The sequence below is a fragment of the Ambystoma mexicanum genome, chromosome 6q, assembly GCF_040938575.1.
Source record: "Ambystoma mexicanum isolate Mex_15411 chromosome 6q, UKY_AmexF1_1, whole genome shotgun sequence".
Taxonomy (NCBI): domain Eukaryota; kingdom Metazoa; phylum Chordata; class Amphibia; order Caudata; family Ambystomatidae; genus Ambystoma; species Ambystoma mexicanum.
Window position 1 is genome coordinate 1,237,849,101 of NC_090937.1, and position 19,765 is coordinate 1,237,868,865.

Sequence of the window (19,765 nt, forward strand, 5' to 3'; positions counted from 1 at the left end):
TGAGGGCCTTTTTATGATGTTCTGCTTACTACAGGAACTCCATTGAGAACTATGGTACCACAGCTTCTCCTCTGAATACTGTGTCCTCTCCCAAGTACCCTAAGAAAGTCAACTTGAATAAGGATTGCGAAAAAGCATGTCAGGACCTGAAATATGCCCTCTGTAAGGCTGAAGTGCAAATAACTCCAGATTATACTCAGTCTTTTTAAGTCCAGACTGACTGATGCTTCCAATTCAGGGAGAGGAGCAATCTTGAGTCAATTTGAGTCAATTTGATAGCAAAGGCAGGGAGCACCCCATCTGCTTTATTACTCATAAACTAAAAGATAGGTAAACCAAGTGGGCCACAATTGAACGTGAATGTTTTTCTATTGTATGGGCCTTGAAAAAGTTCAGTCCATACCTCTATGGAACTACTTTATGGATTCAAACTGACCACCAACCTTTAAGGTGGTTGATGTAGATTAAAGGAGAAAACTCAAAATTGCTGAAGTAGTCCATAAGCCACCTAAACTTTGATTTCACTATTGATCACAGGTCAGGTAACATAAGAATTCTGATGGTCTCTCCAGAAAGTATGAATGACTGGATTAATAGATTCATCCAGGAGTGGATTGGATCTTCCTGTCCCTTAGTCTAGGGGGAATGAATGCTAGTGCAATGTATTATTTTTATGTTGCATCCCCTCTCCTAGTGAGACCCCCAGACCGTTTTACTGGACTTCTGGACCTTTTTCATTATATCCTTAATGAGTGGAGAAATGTTCCACTCATTCATTCTTATGTGCTACATCTTTTGGAACTTTGTTATCTGTGTTTTACCTTTACTATGGAGTCTACTTGCCTCCATATCTCTTTTAAGGCATCTGTTTTTTTTCTTTTGCAGCACACAACTCCTTATGGGCGGTGTTGCTAGGAACCCTTTGGGTTCTCCTTGGAGATTTTTCTTTATCCTTACTTACTACTGTTCTTAAGGATAGTGGGATGCCTTGTATCCCTCATAAAACATTATACTCAAAGAGATTGTCACACCCAACCATATGTGGAGTGCCAAGGGGATACCTAATATCCCCCATCTGTCTGCTTCTGTGACTTCGGTGACTTATAGTTATGGCTGGTGGCCATGGCAGTGGGCATGTTCTACCAACTATTGTGCTATTTATTACTGCATACTGTATTCATAGTCCCGGTTGTGCACAATAGGGTCACCTAGATACTAACATGGTGGCTCCTTTCTTCTGTTGGCATTAGTATCACAGTTTTTCTTTGTTAGCCCTTCTTCTACCATTCTGGAAGAGGGAGGTATCTGTGTGTGTTTTGCCTTTGGTGGGAACCCTTGGTCGTCCCTGCTTAGGCTCCAGTGCGTCTGGGCAGGCAGGAAGTGGGGGAGTAGTTTTTCACTCCACTGCCCTTTGTCGGCCTGAGTATCTGAATGGAACCAAAGCCACTGGGGTCCTGGCTGTCCTGATTGGACCGCCCACTGCCCCTTTCTGTAAACTTCTAATAGAGATTGCATAGGAGTCTGTGCTGAAACAGACTACAAGGTGAGGTTCGTGAGGTGAAAGGCAAGTTGACCACTGGAACTTGATGTAACCAAAGAAGTTGACCAGAGATGCCTGCAGACCCTTTGCAACACTGTGAAGCAACCACTGCTGTCCTGACCCCGTTTTCTCTGTGACAGAGGAGGTCCGAAGATGACAACTCCTTCCCTTTGACCGGTGGAACTAACCAGCCGTGAGATAAACTACAATCTGAATACCAATTAGTAATGTATTTAATTTTCTCTACCTCCAGACACTAATCTTGTGGCTTTGATGATTTAACATACATTTAATGGATGTAGAAGTCTTTCCAATTTTTGGACAGACCAGAGTTGGTCTTGGCACTAGATCATTGGGTTAGAAATACCAGATATTATTTTTTTCTTCCATTATTGAATCTAAGATTCCAAACACTTACAAGGTATGGTTTATTTTTAACAGAACTGTGCCTTACATGAATGTAGTGTTGCAAACAAATTAGTCACACAGCCTCCTTTCTAGGACACTAGCTACATAGTGGTAAGATTGTATCATTTTTCCCGATCGACCTTCAACAATTTTCATGGTGACTTACTCAATTTATTGAATTAGAGGTTTTAATACACTTTGCTCTGGTTTCTTCCCGATCAATACCATATGGGAAACAATTGTACATGGTCCATTTACCATACACACAAACAGAGAATCTCTGGAATATGTTTACCATAAAGGTGATTAATCAAGCTTTAGGTGATCTTGACCTGATTAGAAGTTGTGTTCTATGATTAATGCAATCTAAAAGGTACATGTATAATTTTTTTCTTGTTAAGTTGCAGCATGCTTTACAGTAGAAATACTCCTAATGAAGAGTTTTTTTTTAACTAAAAATGCGTTGGGTTTCTAATTAAAGTTACAACTTTGAAGAAAAATCTATTTTGTAATGTAATCATTTTTTGGAATAATGCTGTTGTGACATACACACTATTTAAGTAACTTTAGTTAATCCTGCCCCAGTCATATACTGTGATGATGTCATTAGGCATTATAAATAAGATTCCCTGACGCAGACACACTCTTGTTGATTTTCCAGTGCCAGCGTATGGTACCTGTTCCATCTATCCAGACTCTAGATCCCAACTACGAGGCCAAGCATTGCTGATCCTACTCCAGGGTCCACTGCAAAACCCATGCATTGCTGATACTGTTCCAGCAAAGCCTCAAATTCTGAAAACCACTAAATTTCCCAGTAACAAGGGGAGAATTGTGGTACTTTTGGCATGCTGATCCAGCTGGCTTGCTGCCATTCACTGCATGCTACTGCATCCTGCTGCCCTAATGCCCTATCTTATTCAGTGAGCAGAATGGCCCGTCCAGAAGTGCTATCTGCTATCCAGTCCCTGCCCAGCTGATCATGTCCGCTGATTTTGTCTGGCTGTCCTTTGTTAGACAAGATCCGTGTGGTGACCAGAACGCTGACTGTCCAGAATCCAAAATTAAACATGTACTGTGAGTATCAATAGGAACCATAGAAAATGATAGTATACCTTGCCTTGTCCTTAGTTCATCTCTCAAAGCCACCCTATCCTTATCCTGATATCTTGTTCAAACTATCACAATCATTCTTGCCACCCTTTGATTTCTAGTGCTAGCGCCATCTCTGTAGTAATTCTGCGTCCCTCCTTGGTAGTCTAGCCTGAATGCTCGAGTGTAGAGTAAAACTGTTCTTGTCAAAACTGATTTCCTTTCCTTTTTCACCGCTCCATTTTACTCAAAACGTGCCTTTCTAGATCTTGCATAACTCACTCAATTTACCAGCTAGAGACCTAATCTTACTTCCATATTGTACCTATGATCGATTGCAATTTTTCACCCGTTGTTATTAAAAACCGTTTTGGTCATTTCAGGCGGGATTTGCAAAGTTTGCCAAATTCCCAAAGTGTATTTGCTGCAACATGTTTTAAAACCCTGACACTCATTTTCAAACGGTATGCTCTTGGTTATACACTGCTTGTGATTGTTTGTACGTCTACATGGTTGCTTTAGTGAAGTATTTTATTTGTTTCAAGGTTTTTGCACACATTCATTCATTTATTCATCCATTTCCGAGTGTCATTTTTATCATTGCCAGGGTTTAAAATCCGTTTTTCTCTCTTGTTTGGGGAGGCAAGGTTGGATTTCAAATCTGTTTTCCATTTGTCATTCCTGATTACTTGCTGTTTCTGTTTATCCACTTAGAATTGATTATATGTGGGTTGAGGGAACCTTGCAGGTGGAAATTCTAACTCAAGTGCTATCTTACCTAAAATCAAAAAGTGCTCCTATTCCCTGGTCTTTTGTAGATGTGTCAATAGAAGGTTAACTAAGTGCATTGCCTACATTCCTATTGTTCTTATCACCCCATTGGTGATTGCTGCCCCATATCACAAATTTAATGATTTCTTTTTAATTTTCAAATAAATAAATAAATATTATATTTTATCAACCAGCCTGGTTCATGGTCCATTGTGACCCGGGGAATTTGAAGAGTGGGTGTGATATGAGTGGTGTACCATCTCAATATTGAATCTAACATAAAAACATAAGCATTTCAATCGCGCGCTGCATACTAGGCCGAGGATAAGGTGTGCGCCCCTTGATTGAAATCCTTAACAAGGGGATGGGAGTTCCCTCATCTTGGGAACTTTTATATTGCATTGCAAATTCACAAAGCCCATGTGCCAGGACCGTTCATTCTCCCCTGTTTTAATATACATGTATTGGTGTAACTGGTTTCTGTGTACTTACCTACAGCTCACATCTTCCTCGTATTAGAAGCCTGGCTGCTCTGCTACTTGGCCAAGGTTCCATGAGTAGTACAGACCGATACTAAGATTTGGGGACTTGTATACCATTGGGATATTTTTATGAATTCTTACCTGACGTGGACCTTAGGAAAACTACCCTAAAAATGGATAGGTTTCAACTATGGGAATGTATTCAACTGATGGAGTAACAAGTAATATCTGAAAGAAAATGATAATTTTTCTCTTGGGATTTGTGATCAAACCCTTGTCTAGATTACATCCTACCTGTCGCCTTGCCAATTCTCAGTTTCCTGGAACAACAATACCTCACACCTCACTCCTCTAAATGTTGATGTTCCACAAAGCTTTGTCTTGGGTCATCTCCTTTTAACACTCTACACCTCTACTTGAGGGGCCCTAATCTCTTCCTTTGTGTTCTCATCCCACCTCTTCGCTGATGACATCCACATCTTCTTTGCTTTTCCTGAACTCTCCTATGATCTCTCTGTCAAAATGTCCAACTGTCTATCTGCCATTCAATATTGGATGGCTTCGAACTCTCTGATGTTAAACCCTACCAACACAGAGGTGCTCTTATTCCCTGTCAAATACTCTCTCTCATCTCTTCTCTTCGACCTATCCAGTAGCCAGCTGATACACCCCTCTACTCTTCTCCAGCTATAAACAAAGTCACAGCGAAAATGGCTGTTTTAAAAGAAATCGTGGCAAAAAGGCTGTGGTGTGGCCCCTGCAATCCATGTGTTTAATGGAAACACTTTTACCGTGTCACACTGTGGCCTTTCTGCTGCGATTATTTGTAAAAACTGCAATTTTTCCATGATCATATTACTGGATACCGTCAGATTGCCTGATCCAGGGAAGATTGGGTTCCCAGGGGGGTTTTCCTTGTGTATTTGTTGGATCATGTGGATAGTGCAAGGTATTGAGCCATCTAGTACTAGGCCCTAAATATGTTCCTGGAAGTCACAGAATATTCTGTTGAGTTCTCTTGTATATTGTTTGACTGGGCCTGACTACAGCTTTTGGTAATATAATGTGTCAGAAAGTTTGCTGTGTGCCTCCTTTGTCTGCTGGATGGATTTATTGTAATACTCTTTTTTTTTTAGAGATTGTTTCACCCTCCTTTCTAGAGCTGACAGGTTACAGGAGTGTTTAATGCATGTGTCCAGTATGATGGAACTGGCAGCATGGTGTCTCTGCATGAATCTTTCAATGTATCAGTCCAATTTTGGGTTGCACCCAATGTCTGGTGGACAGTCAGACTTTTGTTTTCTGGGCTTGTTTGTGTTCCAGTTGTTCACAATTTCATTGCTGTCCGTCCGGATTGTCCTTCAAACTGAGTGAGTCGCATGAAGAAGGCTTCAAGATCGCTGTACAGTTTTATTTTTTCTATGGGTTTAGAAGAGCAGATTGATCCTTGCTGGAATTTTTTGTCTGTGGCAAATTGGAGATGTGGCTGGATTTTCAGGGGCAACATTGAACTCCCATGAGTCGACTGGCTCCACATATTTGGGCATTTAAGCTGCGGTAGACTCCAGCTTCCAAATTCCCTGCCCTGGCTGACTAAGGAGATCGCCATTTGTGTGTGTACTTTGATCTTCATGCCCCCTGCATGATGGAAGCCATACTTACAGCATATATGAAGACGCTTCGTCACCGAGCAGCACAGGGGAGTAATGAATGCTTCAGCAGAAACTTATAGGAGTGCCAATAAACTAAACAACTGTAAGGATGCCTTAATGTTTACACATGATAAATACTATCTCACGCCAGTGTACATGCTACATTCTTTTCAACCGTATTGAGGTTGGAAATGGGGAGGGCAATGAAGAAAGCAGTTTGGGAAGGATTCTCTAGGCAGCCAACAGCTGGGAGCCCTTGTAACCACTGCAGCGGTCGGGCCTCTAAGTCAGTTCCTAATTAGACGAGGACCTGCGTGGCCAGGTAAGCACTCAGGAAGCAGACATTGAAATGCACATTACATGAGAATTCTTCCATCCAATTAGTTTTTTTTTTCTTACTGGCCATATCAGGGTCAGGATATAGCAAACCGAACTGTTGGATCCTTACATGAATACAGACCCCTCTCATAGTGATATTCTGGCTACAATTAATCCAACAAAAAAAAAACTACGGATAAACATGGACTATAGGTGTTTCTTTCGTACATATAACCGACGTTTGTGTTATGCGACCTACAGCACTGTTCTAGGTTTATTCAATGCAGTTTGCAGATAGAATGTTTTTGAAATGCTGTATGCTAGTTGTTGCTTACCATTTTCTTATTTTGTAATAACAACTTTATAAATCAATAATGATGCATGCTTACTATTCTATTTGCAACATGTCCTGTGTATTCACGGAACGCCCTATGAATATCTGATAAGAGATCATCCAAATTGGATATTGATTGTAAAGAGGTACACCAATTGGAAATGTTATGGATGAAGGAAAGTGTAAATAGATTTTATTTTTTGCATGAATATAAAAGAGAAAGATGTGGCTGAAAGATTAATGAGCATTTCGTTATCTGAAACAAGACGCTTCCTTATATCTGCTGGAAGTAGGTTACAATATATATATATTTATATATATTGAATCGAGTTGCATCACGTGAGGCATGTATATATTGTGGATGGGTGAAGGAATGTAATATTTTTTGCTGTACAACATCACAACCATTGATTACGGTGGTGTGTGAATAATTTCTGGGGCACTCAACAAAAGACGTGGGGTCTTGTATTGCATTGTTCAGTTAAACCATTGCATGTTTTATTTTATATTACTTCTCCAGGCTTCCACTCAGCAAGTGGCACCCTATTACAAGATACACTCTGAATTTCACAGCAATGGTGCCATGCTGCAAGAAACATCCTCAGCTATTTCCACGATTGATTGGCACACGTTTTACTCCCTGCCAGGGACAACGAATTGGATGATTTAGCATATGAAAAAGAATAAAATAGGTTCGACGTATAATAAGCAACAGTTTTGTAGACTTATGAAATGAAAATTGCCTTAAAAAGCAGCCTTAAAAAGTAATGCCTGCTTCCTCCTACTCTTACATCTTAGGCACATTGCAAGGCACTTAATTTTGACGTAAAGGTATTTCATAAAGGGCACTTTGGTGATCTATTTTTCCATAAGAAAAATGTATTAAAAAAGCATGAACTGTTAAAAGGTATTCTGACTCCCAATACCAATTAAATCAGTTTTCATAGGTAAAGTATGTCAGGACAGGTACAATTTGGAGTGTTGCAGGGAATGCAAATATCATATTCATTGTGTGAATGCACCCCCTACTCATGCTTGCATTTCATGCGCTACAGGTTATCATATAGTACATGGCGCACAATCGATGGATCATTCTTAATCATCCTATGTGCAGTGATATTAATTCTCCTACTGTATAGCAACACGATGTCAGGCAAGACATTCATTGAGCTTACAGCCATACCAACACCTGAATGCCATACCTATTTCACTGTATTCATATTAATGTATATGTTTCTTGAGCATTACACAACTAAAATGATGCAAATATCCTCCTTCCCCGTGTGCTTCCTCCCGTTTCCGCTCCTTTCAGCTCCTAGCCTCCCTGCACTGGAATGCCTTGTCTCTCTCCATCCGCTCCATTCCTACCTTTTCCTCCTTCCGCTCTTCCCTGAGATCTCCCCTTCTCTATTCCCTGCCGTGAAACCTTCCCCACCTTTCATTCCCTCCCCTTCCCCTTCCTCATTTTCACCCTATTCCCCTCCTGCTTCCTCCCCCCTCCTTCCTTCCTCCCTTTCCCACTCCCCCTTCAAATTAATTGCTCTACTTACTGTTTTTTTACTGATTCGATTCATGATTGTAAATTGCCTCTACTGTTATATTGTCTATGTATATTGTTGTTTAATGTAAAGCACTTTGGATGAATGCACCATGTAAACTAAATAAATACAATACAAATACACATATCAAATAATATACAGTACATGATGAAACGTAAGAACTTGAAGAAGAAGTTATATATACCATATAGATTTAGATGTGTACAAAGAGAAAAAAGTTTAAAAAAATGAAGTAGATCATGTTCTGGGAAGTTGCACATGCCCCCCCATCCAGAGAAAAATAAACATCAACGTGCTTGGAGGATATGGTGTGTAAGGCTCAGTGTTGATGTTATGATATGTTATGTTGATTTATACTGCGCACCGCTACCACCAAAGGGCAGTCTCCAGGCACTCACGTGGCTCTGCAAGAGAATAGGGCAGGCAATGTAACTGGCGGTAGGATGATGGGATAGATGATGGGGGCGGTGGGTTAGTAAATCAGTCGGTCTGACAATGCCTCTGGTGTGAGTCTTTGGTTGCTGATCAATGTCATCTGCCAACGTTCTTGGGTGCGGTTCGTCAGACAATCTTGCCTTCTCTCTGGGCCTGGAGGATAACTTCCCTGTGTGTTTGGTGGCTGACATTCCCTACAAATTTGCTGAGAGAATCGGTTGTACCTAGTGTGTTTCTGGACATTTGTTCAGGTTAATCTTGGCAGTTCAGGTGGGCCTGTTGTACGGTCGGCTGCTGAATGGGTGAGCAGGTGGTCATATAGGCTAAGAAATGCCCTTAAGTCATAAATTGCCACATATTCGTTTTGGGTTGAGGAGGTTTACAATAGTCACATATAAATATTGCTTGTGTTTCTATAAGGATCTGTACAAGTGTAATGTCATATATGGTCAGATTGTCCTGATTATGTGTAGTTGATAGGGGGCTGAGAGTCCCATTACAATATTGAAATGGAAATAAATATCGTCAGTACGTAAATGTTGGCTCTGGGGGGGGTTGAAACAGTAGATGAGATAAGGTAAACTATGTTTGTATAACACACAGCAGGGATGTAGTAAACTGCTTGCACTTGTCACAGCTGGGGTCAAAGATAATACAATATTTTGTGTCCCTAGTATTGTTGAATGAGGTAATGATGACTCTAGTTAGAGAGAAACCGCCGTAGGGAGTTGGAGGAGAAGTGAGGAGATAGAAATAAGGCTAAGAGAGAAGGATCAGTCAGAGTTTGAAAGTGAGAGCTAGGATGTTGGCATGAGCGAGTATGAGGGGAGGAAGGAAGTTGAATAGCAGGCATAATAGATGGAGGTATAGAAGAAAGGAAGGAGGCTAGAAGGAGGTGCAGCGTGAGGCTCAGAGAAGATCTGGAGATTTAGGGCGAGTTAGAAGAACGTCAGGAGTAGACTCAAACATCAAAACGGGTGAGCCTGGGGATGGTGGAGGTTTGCACATGTGGTGGAGCATGAAGAGGGAAGACAAGTTGTACAGGAAGGGACAGGTGGTACCGGATGAGCACCCATAGGCCTCAGAATATAGGATACTGTTGAGGGGAATTTTAGGGACAGAGTGTTGGGGAACAATGCCAGGACCCTGATGAAAGGAAGCAGTGAGCGGGTTGGGTTGAAGTGTCAATTCCCCATTTGATATTCTGCTTTTTGGCAGAAGTGCTGGGACCCAAGCTTCTGTTGTCTGCCTAGCCAAGCACCAAGCAGATGTGGTGCCTAGAGAAACCTTGAAGGGTGAAAACTTGACTTCTGCTCTGCAGGAGTTCAAGGATGAGTAGAAGCTAAAGAACCCACTCAGCTCTCACAATTCTCCAAACCAAGAGCCAACACAATCAAAAAAGCAAAACAGGCACACTTAAGAGATATATCTCCTTCACCTTTTGTGGTGACATGGGCAGAGAGAAGGCTATACACTCAAAAGGGGTGTGCATGTTGTTTAGCATCAACCCAAACATTTAAGTATAACAGTTCAAAATAAAGGAATGTCCAATGAAGGTGCTATACAAATATATTCTATAATCAAACTCATCGCGCAAATAATAACTAACTAGAGAACTCCGTAAAAACCAACTCCTGTAAAAGGAACTTGGAATATGCAAACATTTAATAAATGAAGAACTATGGGTAATGTGACAGGGGGAGAAAAGGCAATTAAAAGACCACAATGTTCAAAAAGGATACTTGATGAGGTTGAAAAGGGATTAAAATTACCTATTCAGTCTCTATCGCCCAAAGAAGGACCGGGGGGCAGATACCAGTCAGTATTACCTTTGCAATTGTTTTGGTAGCTTGAAGGCTTCGAACCAGGATTCTGAGCATCGTTCGCATGTTCTCTTCAGTTCAAGGATGCAGCAGTCGTAATGGGCCTGCAGCCAGCTGGCGTTGAGTCAATATCGAAGAGAAGGTAACTGTGAACTTAGAAGCATCTAATCAAATTATGCATTTCAGACGGTGCATAACTCACTCAACACCAGACTCAGTCGGAGGTCAAGGTTTGACAACGGTCAAGCGAGTACCAGTATGTGCAGGTGAGTACATTAGATACAGAGGCTCATAGGTTACTTTTCCATAGGTTACCAGGGTCAGGTTGATGGACTTACAGGAGTGGCATGAAGGAGCGGGTGATTTGAACAGTGACTCAAGCATTGCAAAGCAGAAATAGTTTGTTGATTTGAGAATAGACAGCAAAGAGCTTCAGCTGGTGTGGTGTGGTGGCAAACAGAGTGAAACAACATGTGGTAGTGAGGCAAATGATGACCACTAAACACAGTTTTGTAGTGTCATGGAGACTCACCTTGCATCGAACATCCTCAAATCATGGCTTACAGTGGGTTAGCACAGGGATCTTGGCTGTTTGGGCTGTCAGGAGTTGTGAGTCTCACTCCATGGTCTCAAGGGCCAAGGCTAGTCCTTTTCACGGGCTCCCAAACAAAGTGATGTCCTAGATGATAGCATGGCTGACAGAGATGCAGGCTTGCTCCAGCAGCAGAGGTCGCCCTCAATTGTCCCTGGGGATTGTTAGGGGGCAGAGCTTGACTGTGCCTTGGTACACCTGCCTTCACCTCACAACTGGAGGACTTTAGAAAGGGCTGCTCTCTCAGCAGGGTCCAGCAAAATCTTCTTCCAGGGTTGGAAAGCAGAAATGATTTAGGGGTCAAATCCCCTGCTCTTGGAATGAGTGGACCTTGCCCTTCTGATTAGACACCCTAAATGCATTGTGCTTGTAATGAGAATAGTAGCCCAAAACCCAAACGATAGAAATAATCCAAAAGATCAAATAAGCACTTCAACGTTTGCAAGGGAAAACTCGCTTTATTACATGCAAAAAGCTCTCATGCGTTCCCGTACAACCGAACTGCCACAGATCTCATTACACCCCAATAAGTTACAGGTTATATAGCAGAAAACTACAAATCTGCACACATAGATTACAATGTTATCCCACCACCCTCATTGACTACCACCTATAGAACATGCTAATACCCACTTATCATCCATGGACTGATTGGCTACACCTTAACTAAACCCAATGCCCTAGACATGTGGCCCACTACATGGTCACTGTTGAATCTAGGCAATGGAATGACTTCTGAGGATATTGACACAGTAATAAATCATGACCATCATGTGATGTGCACCCCTCCTATCAAGAAACATTCAAAGTAAATTGGCGAGGCCAACTCTACTTTGATAAGACAATCCACTTTGCACTTCTGTGGAGCTTTTTAAGGTTGTCAAAGAATTATCAGCCACTCTTCCTCTTCAAGTAGATCCACTGCATTCATAGAAAACGTGTGACATAATTAGCGATTTCTTCATTGATTTAATTGGTCAAATCCGGAAGCACGTTTCTTCCAGTGAAACCATTATTCCAATTTCCTATCCTGCTGCAAGTAATGCGATGATGTCTGTTAGAAATCAATCTTTTCAATTTGATTCTGTCACAGATGAGTTGGTGAGTTCTGCTCCACGTAAACTTAAATCATCCCCACCTTTGGATTCAATCCCCTTGCATCTGTTTCAGTCTTTGCCACTTAGTTCCATCTCTCTCTATACTGAAGCAAAGCATTTTTCTTTTTTCAAATGGTTTAATTCCATCATCTTTAAAACATCCACTAGTTACCCCTCTACGAAAGAAATCCCATTTTGCCCCTGCAGAACCCACTATCATCCTATTTAAATGTCATTGCTGATTAAGCTCTCACGTTTTTCGGAAGCAAATTCTTTCCTTTATGATTTTCAGTCAGGATTTAGACCTCTTAGGGGAACAGAATCTGAGATGATTTTGGTTTTGGAAGACATGGTTTTGCTTCAGGACCGTGGGGAGTTCATAGTTCTCAACCTGCTTGACTGCGGCCTTGGATACAATTGGACATGCCATCCTGCTTAGCCACCTGGAGGAAGTTGATATCAGTAGACTCCCTTTGTCTTGGTTTTCTTTCTTTATATCAGATTGCTCACAGACAGTTTATCTATTTCCATTTAAGTCATAGCCTATATCCAGCTCCTGTGGGTTTCCTCAGGGTTCTTCTCTTTCCCATGTTATCTTTGTTTTATCTGTTTATCTTCGTCCCTTGGCAGACCTTATTTTATCCTTCAGTGTCTGATTTTACCTATGCCGATGATACTCAGCTGATTTTCTGGCTTAATGCTTCCAAATTGGATCATCCAGGTACAGGGGAAAAGACAGCGATTCTGTTGATTGGTCCAAAGGAGTTTAATGGTCTATGGGCTCCTGACTTCCAGCCTGAACATCTTGGCGTATGTCCTGTTGTTACTACTTCACTCCTTAGGGTCCAGAGAGACCCAACTTGCAGCGGTGTGTAAGTCTGGTTTTCTTAAACTTAAAGTACTACACAAGTTGTTAGCCTTTACCCCTTAAAACCTTTATTCTCGAGTAGTCACCGCCTCAATTATGGGGTCTCTTGACTACTGTAATGCATTTATTTGGGGCACCCAGATTTTCTGCTGCACTATCTTCAGGTTCTGCTGAACTCTGTGGCACGCCTTTCTCTAGATGTTACAGGGCTCTCTCATTTGCTAGCTTTGTTGTCGCAACTGCATTGTCTCCCAATTAAACAGCAGTTTAAGACTCTCTGCATCGGGCGATGTAGCAATCTGGACATTTGTTTCTCAATGATATCTGGTGGTCTATTTTCCATCTAGAACTCTGCATTCTGGCTCTCAAATTATGTTTGTAGTGCCTAGACACAGTGAAGCACATTTTGGGGGGGTGCTCCTTTTAGGTTTTGACCCCAAAATTGTAGTACACCCTTCCAGCTGAACTTTCTGAATTGGTGGATCATCTTCAGATCTGTTGGTCTTTGAAGACTTTTTTTTTATAAAGTGCCTTGGTTAAGGGATATTTTTGTGCAACCAGTTCATTCAGCACTGTAAGTAATGCATGGTATGAATAGCAAGACAGACACAAGTGATCACAGTTCAAGAGTGTTTATTGAACTTTCACAAGGTTGAGATACATGTTTATCTAAACCTAAAATTAAAGAGGGCCTATTCTAAAAAAAATCAATTAAAACAATTAAAAACTAAAGACAAATATTGCCAAGCCCTACCACTAATTTACAAATGAAGGTGGGTGATGTTCATGACAAAGAAAGACATGTTCAAAAAATGATAAGTAAGGATGTTCGGGCCGCTGACCTGTCTTCCCCACGTTTTCAACATGGCACAAAGTGGTTCACTCAAGCAAAGCACACACTGGCTCCTGCAACATGAGATTACAGTTCCCTTTTTCACAGTTCAAGACCGTCTGTGTCCAAGCCTCTTTACTTCATGTGAGTCTCTTGACTCAGAGGGCCTGGCATACAAAAACAACATGAAAATGTCATTTTCATTTTCCAGTACTCAATTTGAGTGTTCACCCTAGACAGCCCTCAGCGGGGCTCAGATGGTTTTCAAAACCAAAAAGTTAAATGTTGGATTCCCCCCTTTCTGGGCTCAGCTCCCTTTCAAACTATGTCCAGGTAATTCTTTCTCAGGTGACTCACGGTTCATTCTGGATCCCCCTCAGCATGGCTCATATCCCTTCAGTCACTCAATTAGTCTCCCTCAGCCTGGCTCAGAAAAACTGTGATGTACTTTAAACTATGGAAGACATTCAAATGTGCAAAGGATTTAGCAAGACCAATTGCATAACCAAATCAATATCAGTATTCCTTTTTGCACACTAAGCATCAGTTGGATACCTAAAAGAGACCTTAAATTGAGCGCCCACGTGGCGCCAGACCACTCTATGTATGGTATCTTGTTTTGCCTCTCAAAGTTCAATCACAAAGTACAATTACTTCTTTGGTTCCCATTATACTCATGTCGCTCATCGACAATTCCTCACACACTGTTCTCTTTGTGCAATGTTGCTGCTTGCAAACTTAGTTCAAAACATAAGCTGGTTTGGTATCAGTTTCTCTGACTCACCGGCTGCGCAGTCTTTTCTGATGCCTCTTTGTTGTCGGAGCCAAGGAGAGTACCATGGCGGCAATCGCTCCTTCCCGCCTTGTTTATCGATGCAGGAGAGCCACGGGTGCCTCCGACACACTGTGCAGGTTTGATCAGCCTTAGTTCCTGGTCTTTGGTGTCTTACTTTCCGAGGCTCACAAAAGTACCAGTCTTTAGAGGTCACAGGTATGTCCCTTCTTGCGACTCTCCTTATTTTAGCCATCCCTCTTCTTGTATTAAACTGCTATCTTGAAACTGCTGTTTCCTCATGTGGATTGCCTTGATCAAGTGTGCTTTCTTGCTCCGCCTTTTATCCATGTTGGGAAGTTTGATGGAAGTCAGGTGTGTGTAATAATCCATAATTGTCTGACCTTGGATGTCCATGGTGTTGGGACATGTCAGGTATATGGCTCTGGTGTTAGTCTGTTGTTGCTCACGGTGAACTGTCCATGAGAAAGTGTTTGTGTCGTAAAAGGGGGTGGGGGTGTTTGAATTCCTAGGTATCCTGGTAGGATGGGGAAAAGGTGTAATTGGGAACGGAATACCGGGTCTCACCCTCTGGTGTCCCACTTCCACTCCCCGAGGACAGCTCATCCACGTGATCATCCCACAGTGGTCCACTCCCAGGAACTCGATCCAAAAGCATGGCCATTAACTAGCCACCTGGATGACAGTTCAGCAGGTGAGACACCTTCTGGTTTCCCAAACCACACAGATGCCTTCAGGCCATGGAATCGTGATTTACATATTCATAAATAAATAATTAGCCTTCTCATTATACCAGATGCTGCAACACACACTAGCTGCACCCCTGACTTTGTACCAAATGTATTGGCATCACATCTGCCCCTCCTATCCCAAATCACAGAATGTTTCTTTCAGACCCCAGGTGCACAGAAATGATATGACCATGGCACCAATCTTGAGTCTGATTTGCAGTGATTTTGTCACAACCCGTGACCCAAAACCCCACTGGCATGGTCATCCGCCAGGTAGGGTTAAGACTCAGGGTTCATTTAGGGTCACAAGGGCCTTGAACTATCCTCATGGACTCTCCTGGAGTCAGTCCTGGTACCTTTGGCTCATGTTCAGATTGGGACACAGTCTTGAAGGGACTACTTTTCATTGCAGGCCTGCAGCCAACATTGAGGCACCCACACAGCCTAGTTCCTAGAACCAGACTGTGCGGTGCCGTGTTTTGGGTGTGGTAACCCGTACTACTTTACCTGGACTACTTTACTAGAGGGGTATATAAACCACACCCAGGTTACAGAACGTGCTTCGCGTTATTCTGCAGCCAGCAGAGTGACGCTCATCGTGTCCAGAGACCAGAATCCGGCGATCCTTGAACAGCAGACCTGCATAGGAGACAAAAAAACATCATTAGCAGTCTCTGCTTACCTGCAGCTTCCAATCCGTCGACTATCCATCTTCCTGCGGCTTGCGGTCTTTCATCTAGTCGGCAGCATCACTGGGACATCACGCACGCACCAGAACAAAGCACCTTGAGGGGGAGAGAAAGAAGGACAACGTTAAAACAGGTTACTCACGGCATTTACCTGGTTGGGCATTTCTTGGCCGGCTCCGCTCTGGAAATCGTCACATGCCCAGAAAGACCATCTCAACCTGAAAAAGAATAAAGAACACAGGTTAGCAAAAGAAGACATTAATGTGCCGCACTTCGCGCTTAACCTACCATCCATCACACGCTCCTGCGTCCATCATCCGGGTAGGAGCCTGATCCAAGCTGCGCATCCACCGAACCTCCGTGCAGCTAAGGGGGAATAAATAAGGAAAAGACATTAATAGCAAGAAAGGAAAGCAACGACATTTTAAGATTGCTTTAACCAGACTTACCTCCTTAAAGACACTTAAATGGGTTAGCACCAGTGAAGTTAACTCGGTTGCTCTAACCCGCAGAAAACTACACGCCCCTGCACAGAAGGCAGGATGGATGGCATGCCAGACCTCACAACAAGGTGAGGAGTGGGCCATCAAATCGGATCCAGGGAGCGGGGAAAGAAAACAAAATCTGTTCCTAAATCCAGTCCTCCCGTGTTTTCAGGCCCGACCTCCATAGAAGGCACCATCCGGAATCGTGAAGGATCCAGGGTGAATCTGGCAACCAGGTCATAAGGGCGTCCCCGTGGATACCAGGTGAGCGTAACAGAATGCAAAGCCTCTATAACATTATCCACCTGGGCCCCATGGAGACTTCTGAAATGGACCAACTGGCCCAGTTATTAGGACAATTACGTGCCGAAGTGCATTCTGCTAGGCAAGAGACTAATACCCTGCAAAGGGATCTTGTCGTCACCAAGGATCACACCGAGGAAATCAGCAGGCAATTATTGCAATCACAGGCCGGGCAAGCTCCATTACCCGTGAATAATCAACCGGCGCAGGCCACCACGTCATCTGCCACTCCAGTAGAAATCACCTTACCCGGGGCAATACCGTTAGCACGGCCAGAACGGTTTTCAGGTGACCCAAGAAAGTATGCTGGTTTATGAATCAATGTCGTCTTCATTTCCTCTGCAGTCCGGGTGCATTCCCTAACGATCAGGCACGAGTAGCATTTATTTTGTCTTATCTCACCAGTAGTGCAGCAGACTGGTCAGTGCCGCTTGTGAGCTATGATGATCCGTTACTACGTGACTTTGGGGGTTTTCAGAGGGAAATGGAAAAACTCTTTGCTCGACACACCCATGAACAAGCTGTAGACAATGATCTCTTGTCACTCAGGCAAGGGAATCAAGACTTACTAACATACATAGCAAGTTTTAATAGATTAGTAGCTCACATTATTTCACTGAGGATTTCGAGGGGAATTAAAGGACGTCTTGGCTCAGGTGGTTGATCCACCTGGGGACTGTAGTGAATTTATCAACCTGGTGGTGCAACTAGATAATCGACTACAGGATCGGAAAGCAGATTGGTCCAGATCAGATACACAGGCTGTGTATCTTCAAACCAAGGATGCAACTCCACGCACGTCAGAGAATACCACAGAGCCAATGCAAATCAGAGGCATACGACCACCGTTAACAAAAGCTGAAAGAGACAAGAGAAGGCAACAGCAGTTATGTTTCTACTGTGGACAATCAGGGCACTTCCTAAAAGATTGTCCGATAAAACCCCCCAAGCGAATTGTGGGAGCTACAGAAAAGGATGAGAGTAAGGAGTCGGAAAACTGCCTAGCTCGACAAAAGTAGAGTTCAGTTTATCGAGTGAGAAGAATGAGCCCCCGACCTCACATTTTGCAATACCAGTGATCCTAATCAATCACCAACAACCATTAAGGATGCATACCATTGAAGCTTACATAGACAGCGGAGCAGTTGGGAATTATATTGATCGAGATCTGGCCGCACGGATGGGGCTTCCCTTAAGTTTTAAGCCGAACACAGAAAAGGTAACCACAGTGGATGGGACAGAAATTGCTTCCGGACCAGTAACCCAATGTATAGCAGGAATAACCCTGCTGTGCCAGGACGGACACCGGGAAAAGATTTCCTTTGATCTCATCACGGCACCTCAGTTTCACATTATATTAGGGATGCCATGGTTAGTTGCTCATAACCCTCGGATAGATTGGCGTGCAAGAAGATTGACTTTTCCTCATGATTGCCTTCCACCTGTTATTTCCAAGAAAACAAATCCAGTTTCAATGTTCCTACGAGTCCTAGAATCGGCATATCTACACTTGGCGCAACTAGCACTCTCCCTGAAGAATACCAGGATTTCCAGGATGTGAGGAACAAGCTAATACAGTACCGCCGCACAGGTCTTATGACTGTCAGATTGACCCAATACCTGGTGCACAGATCCCTTGTGGCAGAATCTATGCGCTCGCAGAACCAGAAAACCAGCATCAAAATCATATCTGGACCAGTACTTGCCAAATGGGTTCATTCGCCCATCTAAATCACCGGCAGCCAGTCCCCTATTCTTCGTACCAAAGAAGGAAGGGGACTTGAGAACCTGTATTGACTATTGTGCATTGAACCAGATCACCATGAAGAACTGTTACCCCCTACCACTTATTCCCGAGATGCTAGATCAAGTCAAAGATGCCCAGATTTATACTAAGTTAGACCTCAGAGGAGCGTACCACCTGGTCCGAGTTAAAAAAGGAGATGAATGGAAAACGGCCTTCCGTACCAAATATGGGTTGTTTGAGTACCAGGTGATGCCTTTCGGACTTTGTAATGCCCCAGCGGCGTTCCAATACTTTATGAACGACGTCCTAAGGGAATTGATCGATGTTTGCGCCCTGATCTACATAGACGACATTCTAGTGTATTCAGCCTCGAAACAAGACCATGTCAAGCATGTCCGTGCTGTCCTTGCCAAACGGTGCCAACATTGACTATATGCAAAACTTAAAAAATGTTTTTTCAACATAACCGAAGTAGAATTTCTGGGTTTCATTCTTACTCCGAAAGGAATCCGAATGGATGTACACAAGGTGGATGCCATTCTAAAATGGCCTTCTCCGACCTTGTTAAAAGCGGTCCAGAGCATGCAGGGCTTTGCAAACCTCTACCGTCGGTTCATTCCGGACTTCTCTCAGATTGTGCATCTGATCACGTTACTTCTATGAAAAAGCTATTAAAAATTCATGTGGACAGAAGATGCCGAAAAGGCCATCAAAGAACTTAAGGAAAAGTTCACCTCAGCCCAGATTTTGCGACATCCTCATCCGGATCTTCCTTACATCGTGGAAACGGATGCCTCCAGCATGGCTATGGGGGTGGTTCTTTCTCAGAGGGACCCTGAAACTGGCCAAGTGCACCCCGTAGCCTTCTAGTCGTGAAAATGTGCATGCCCTGAACTCAATTATGCCATCACCGATAAGGAACTGCTTGCTATAAAATCCGCCTTCAGGCATGGCGACATTACCTCTTGGAGCCAGGTATACAGTCACGGTAATCACAGATCATCGGAACCTACAATATTTGAAAACAGCAAAAGCACAATCCTCACGCCAATTGCGATGGGCCCTTTTCTTCGCCGAGTATGACTATGTGATCACTTATCGACCAGGTGTAAGAAATGGAAAAGCAGAGCCCTATCCTGCATGGGCATCAATGAGGAAGTATATGCAACCCCAGATCCAGTAGCCATTATTCCTGAGGACGAGCTCTTAGGCCT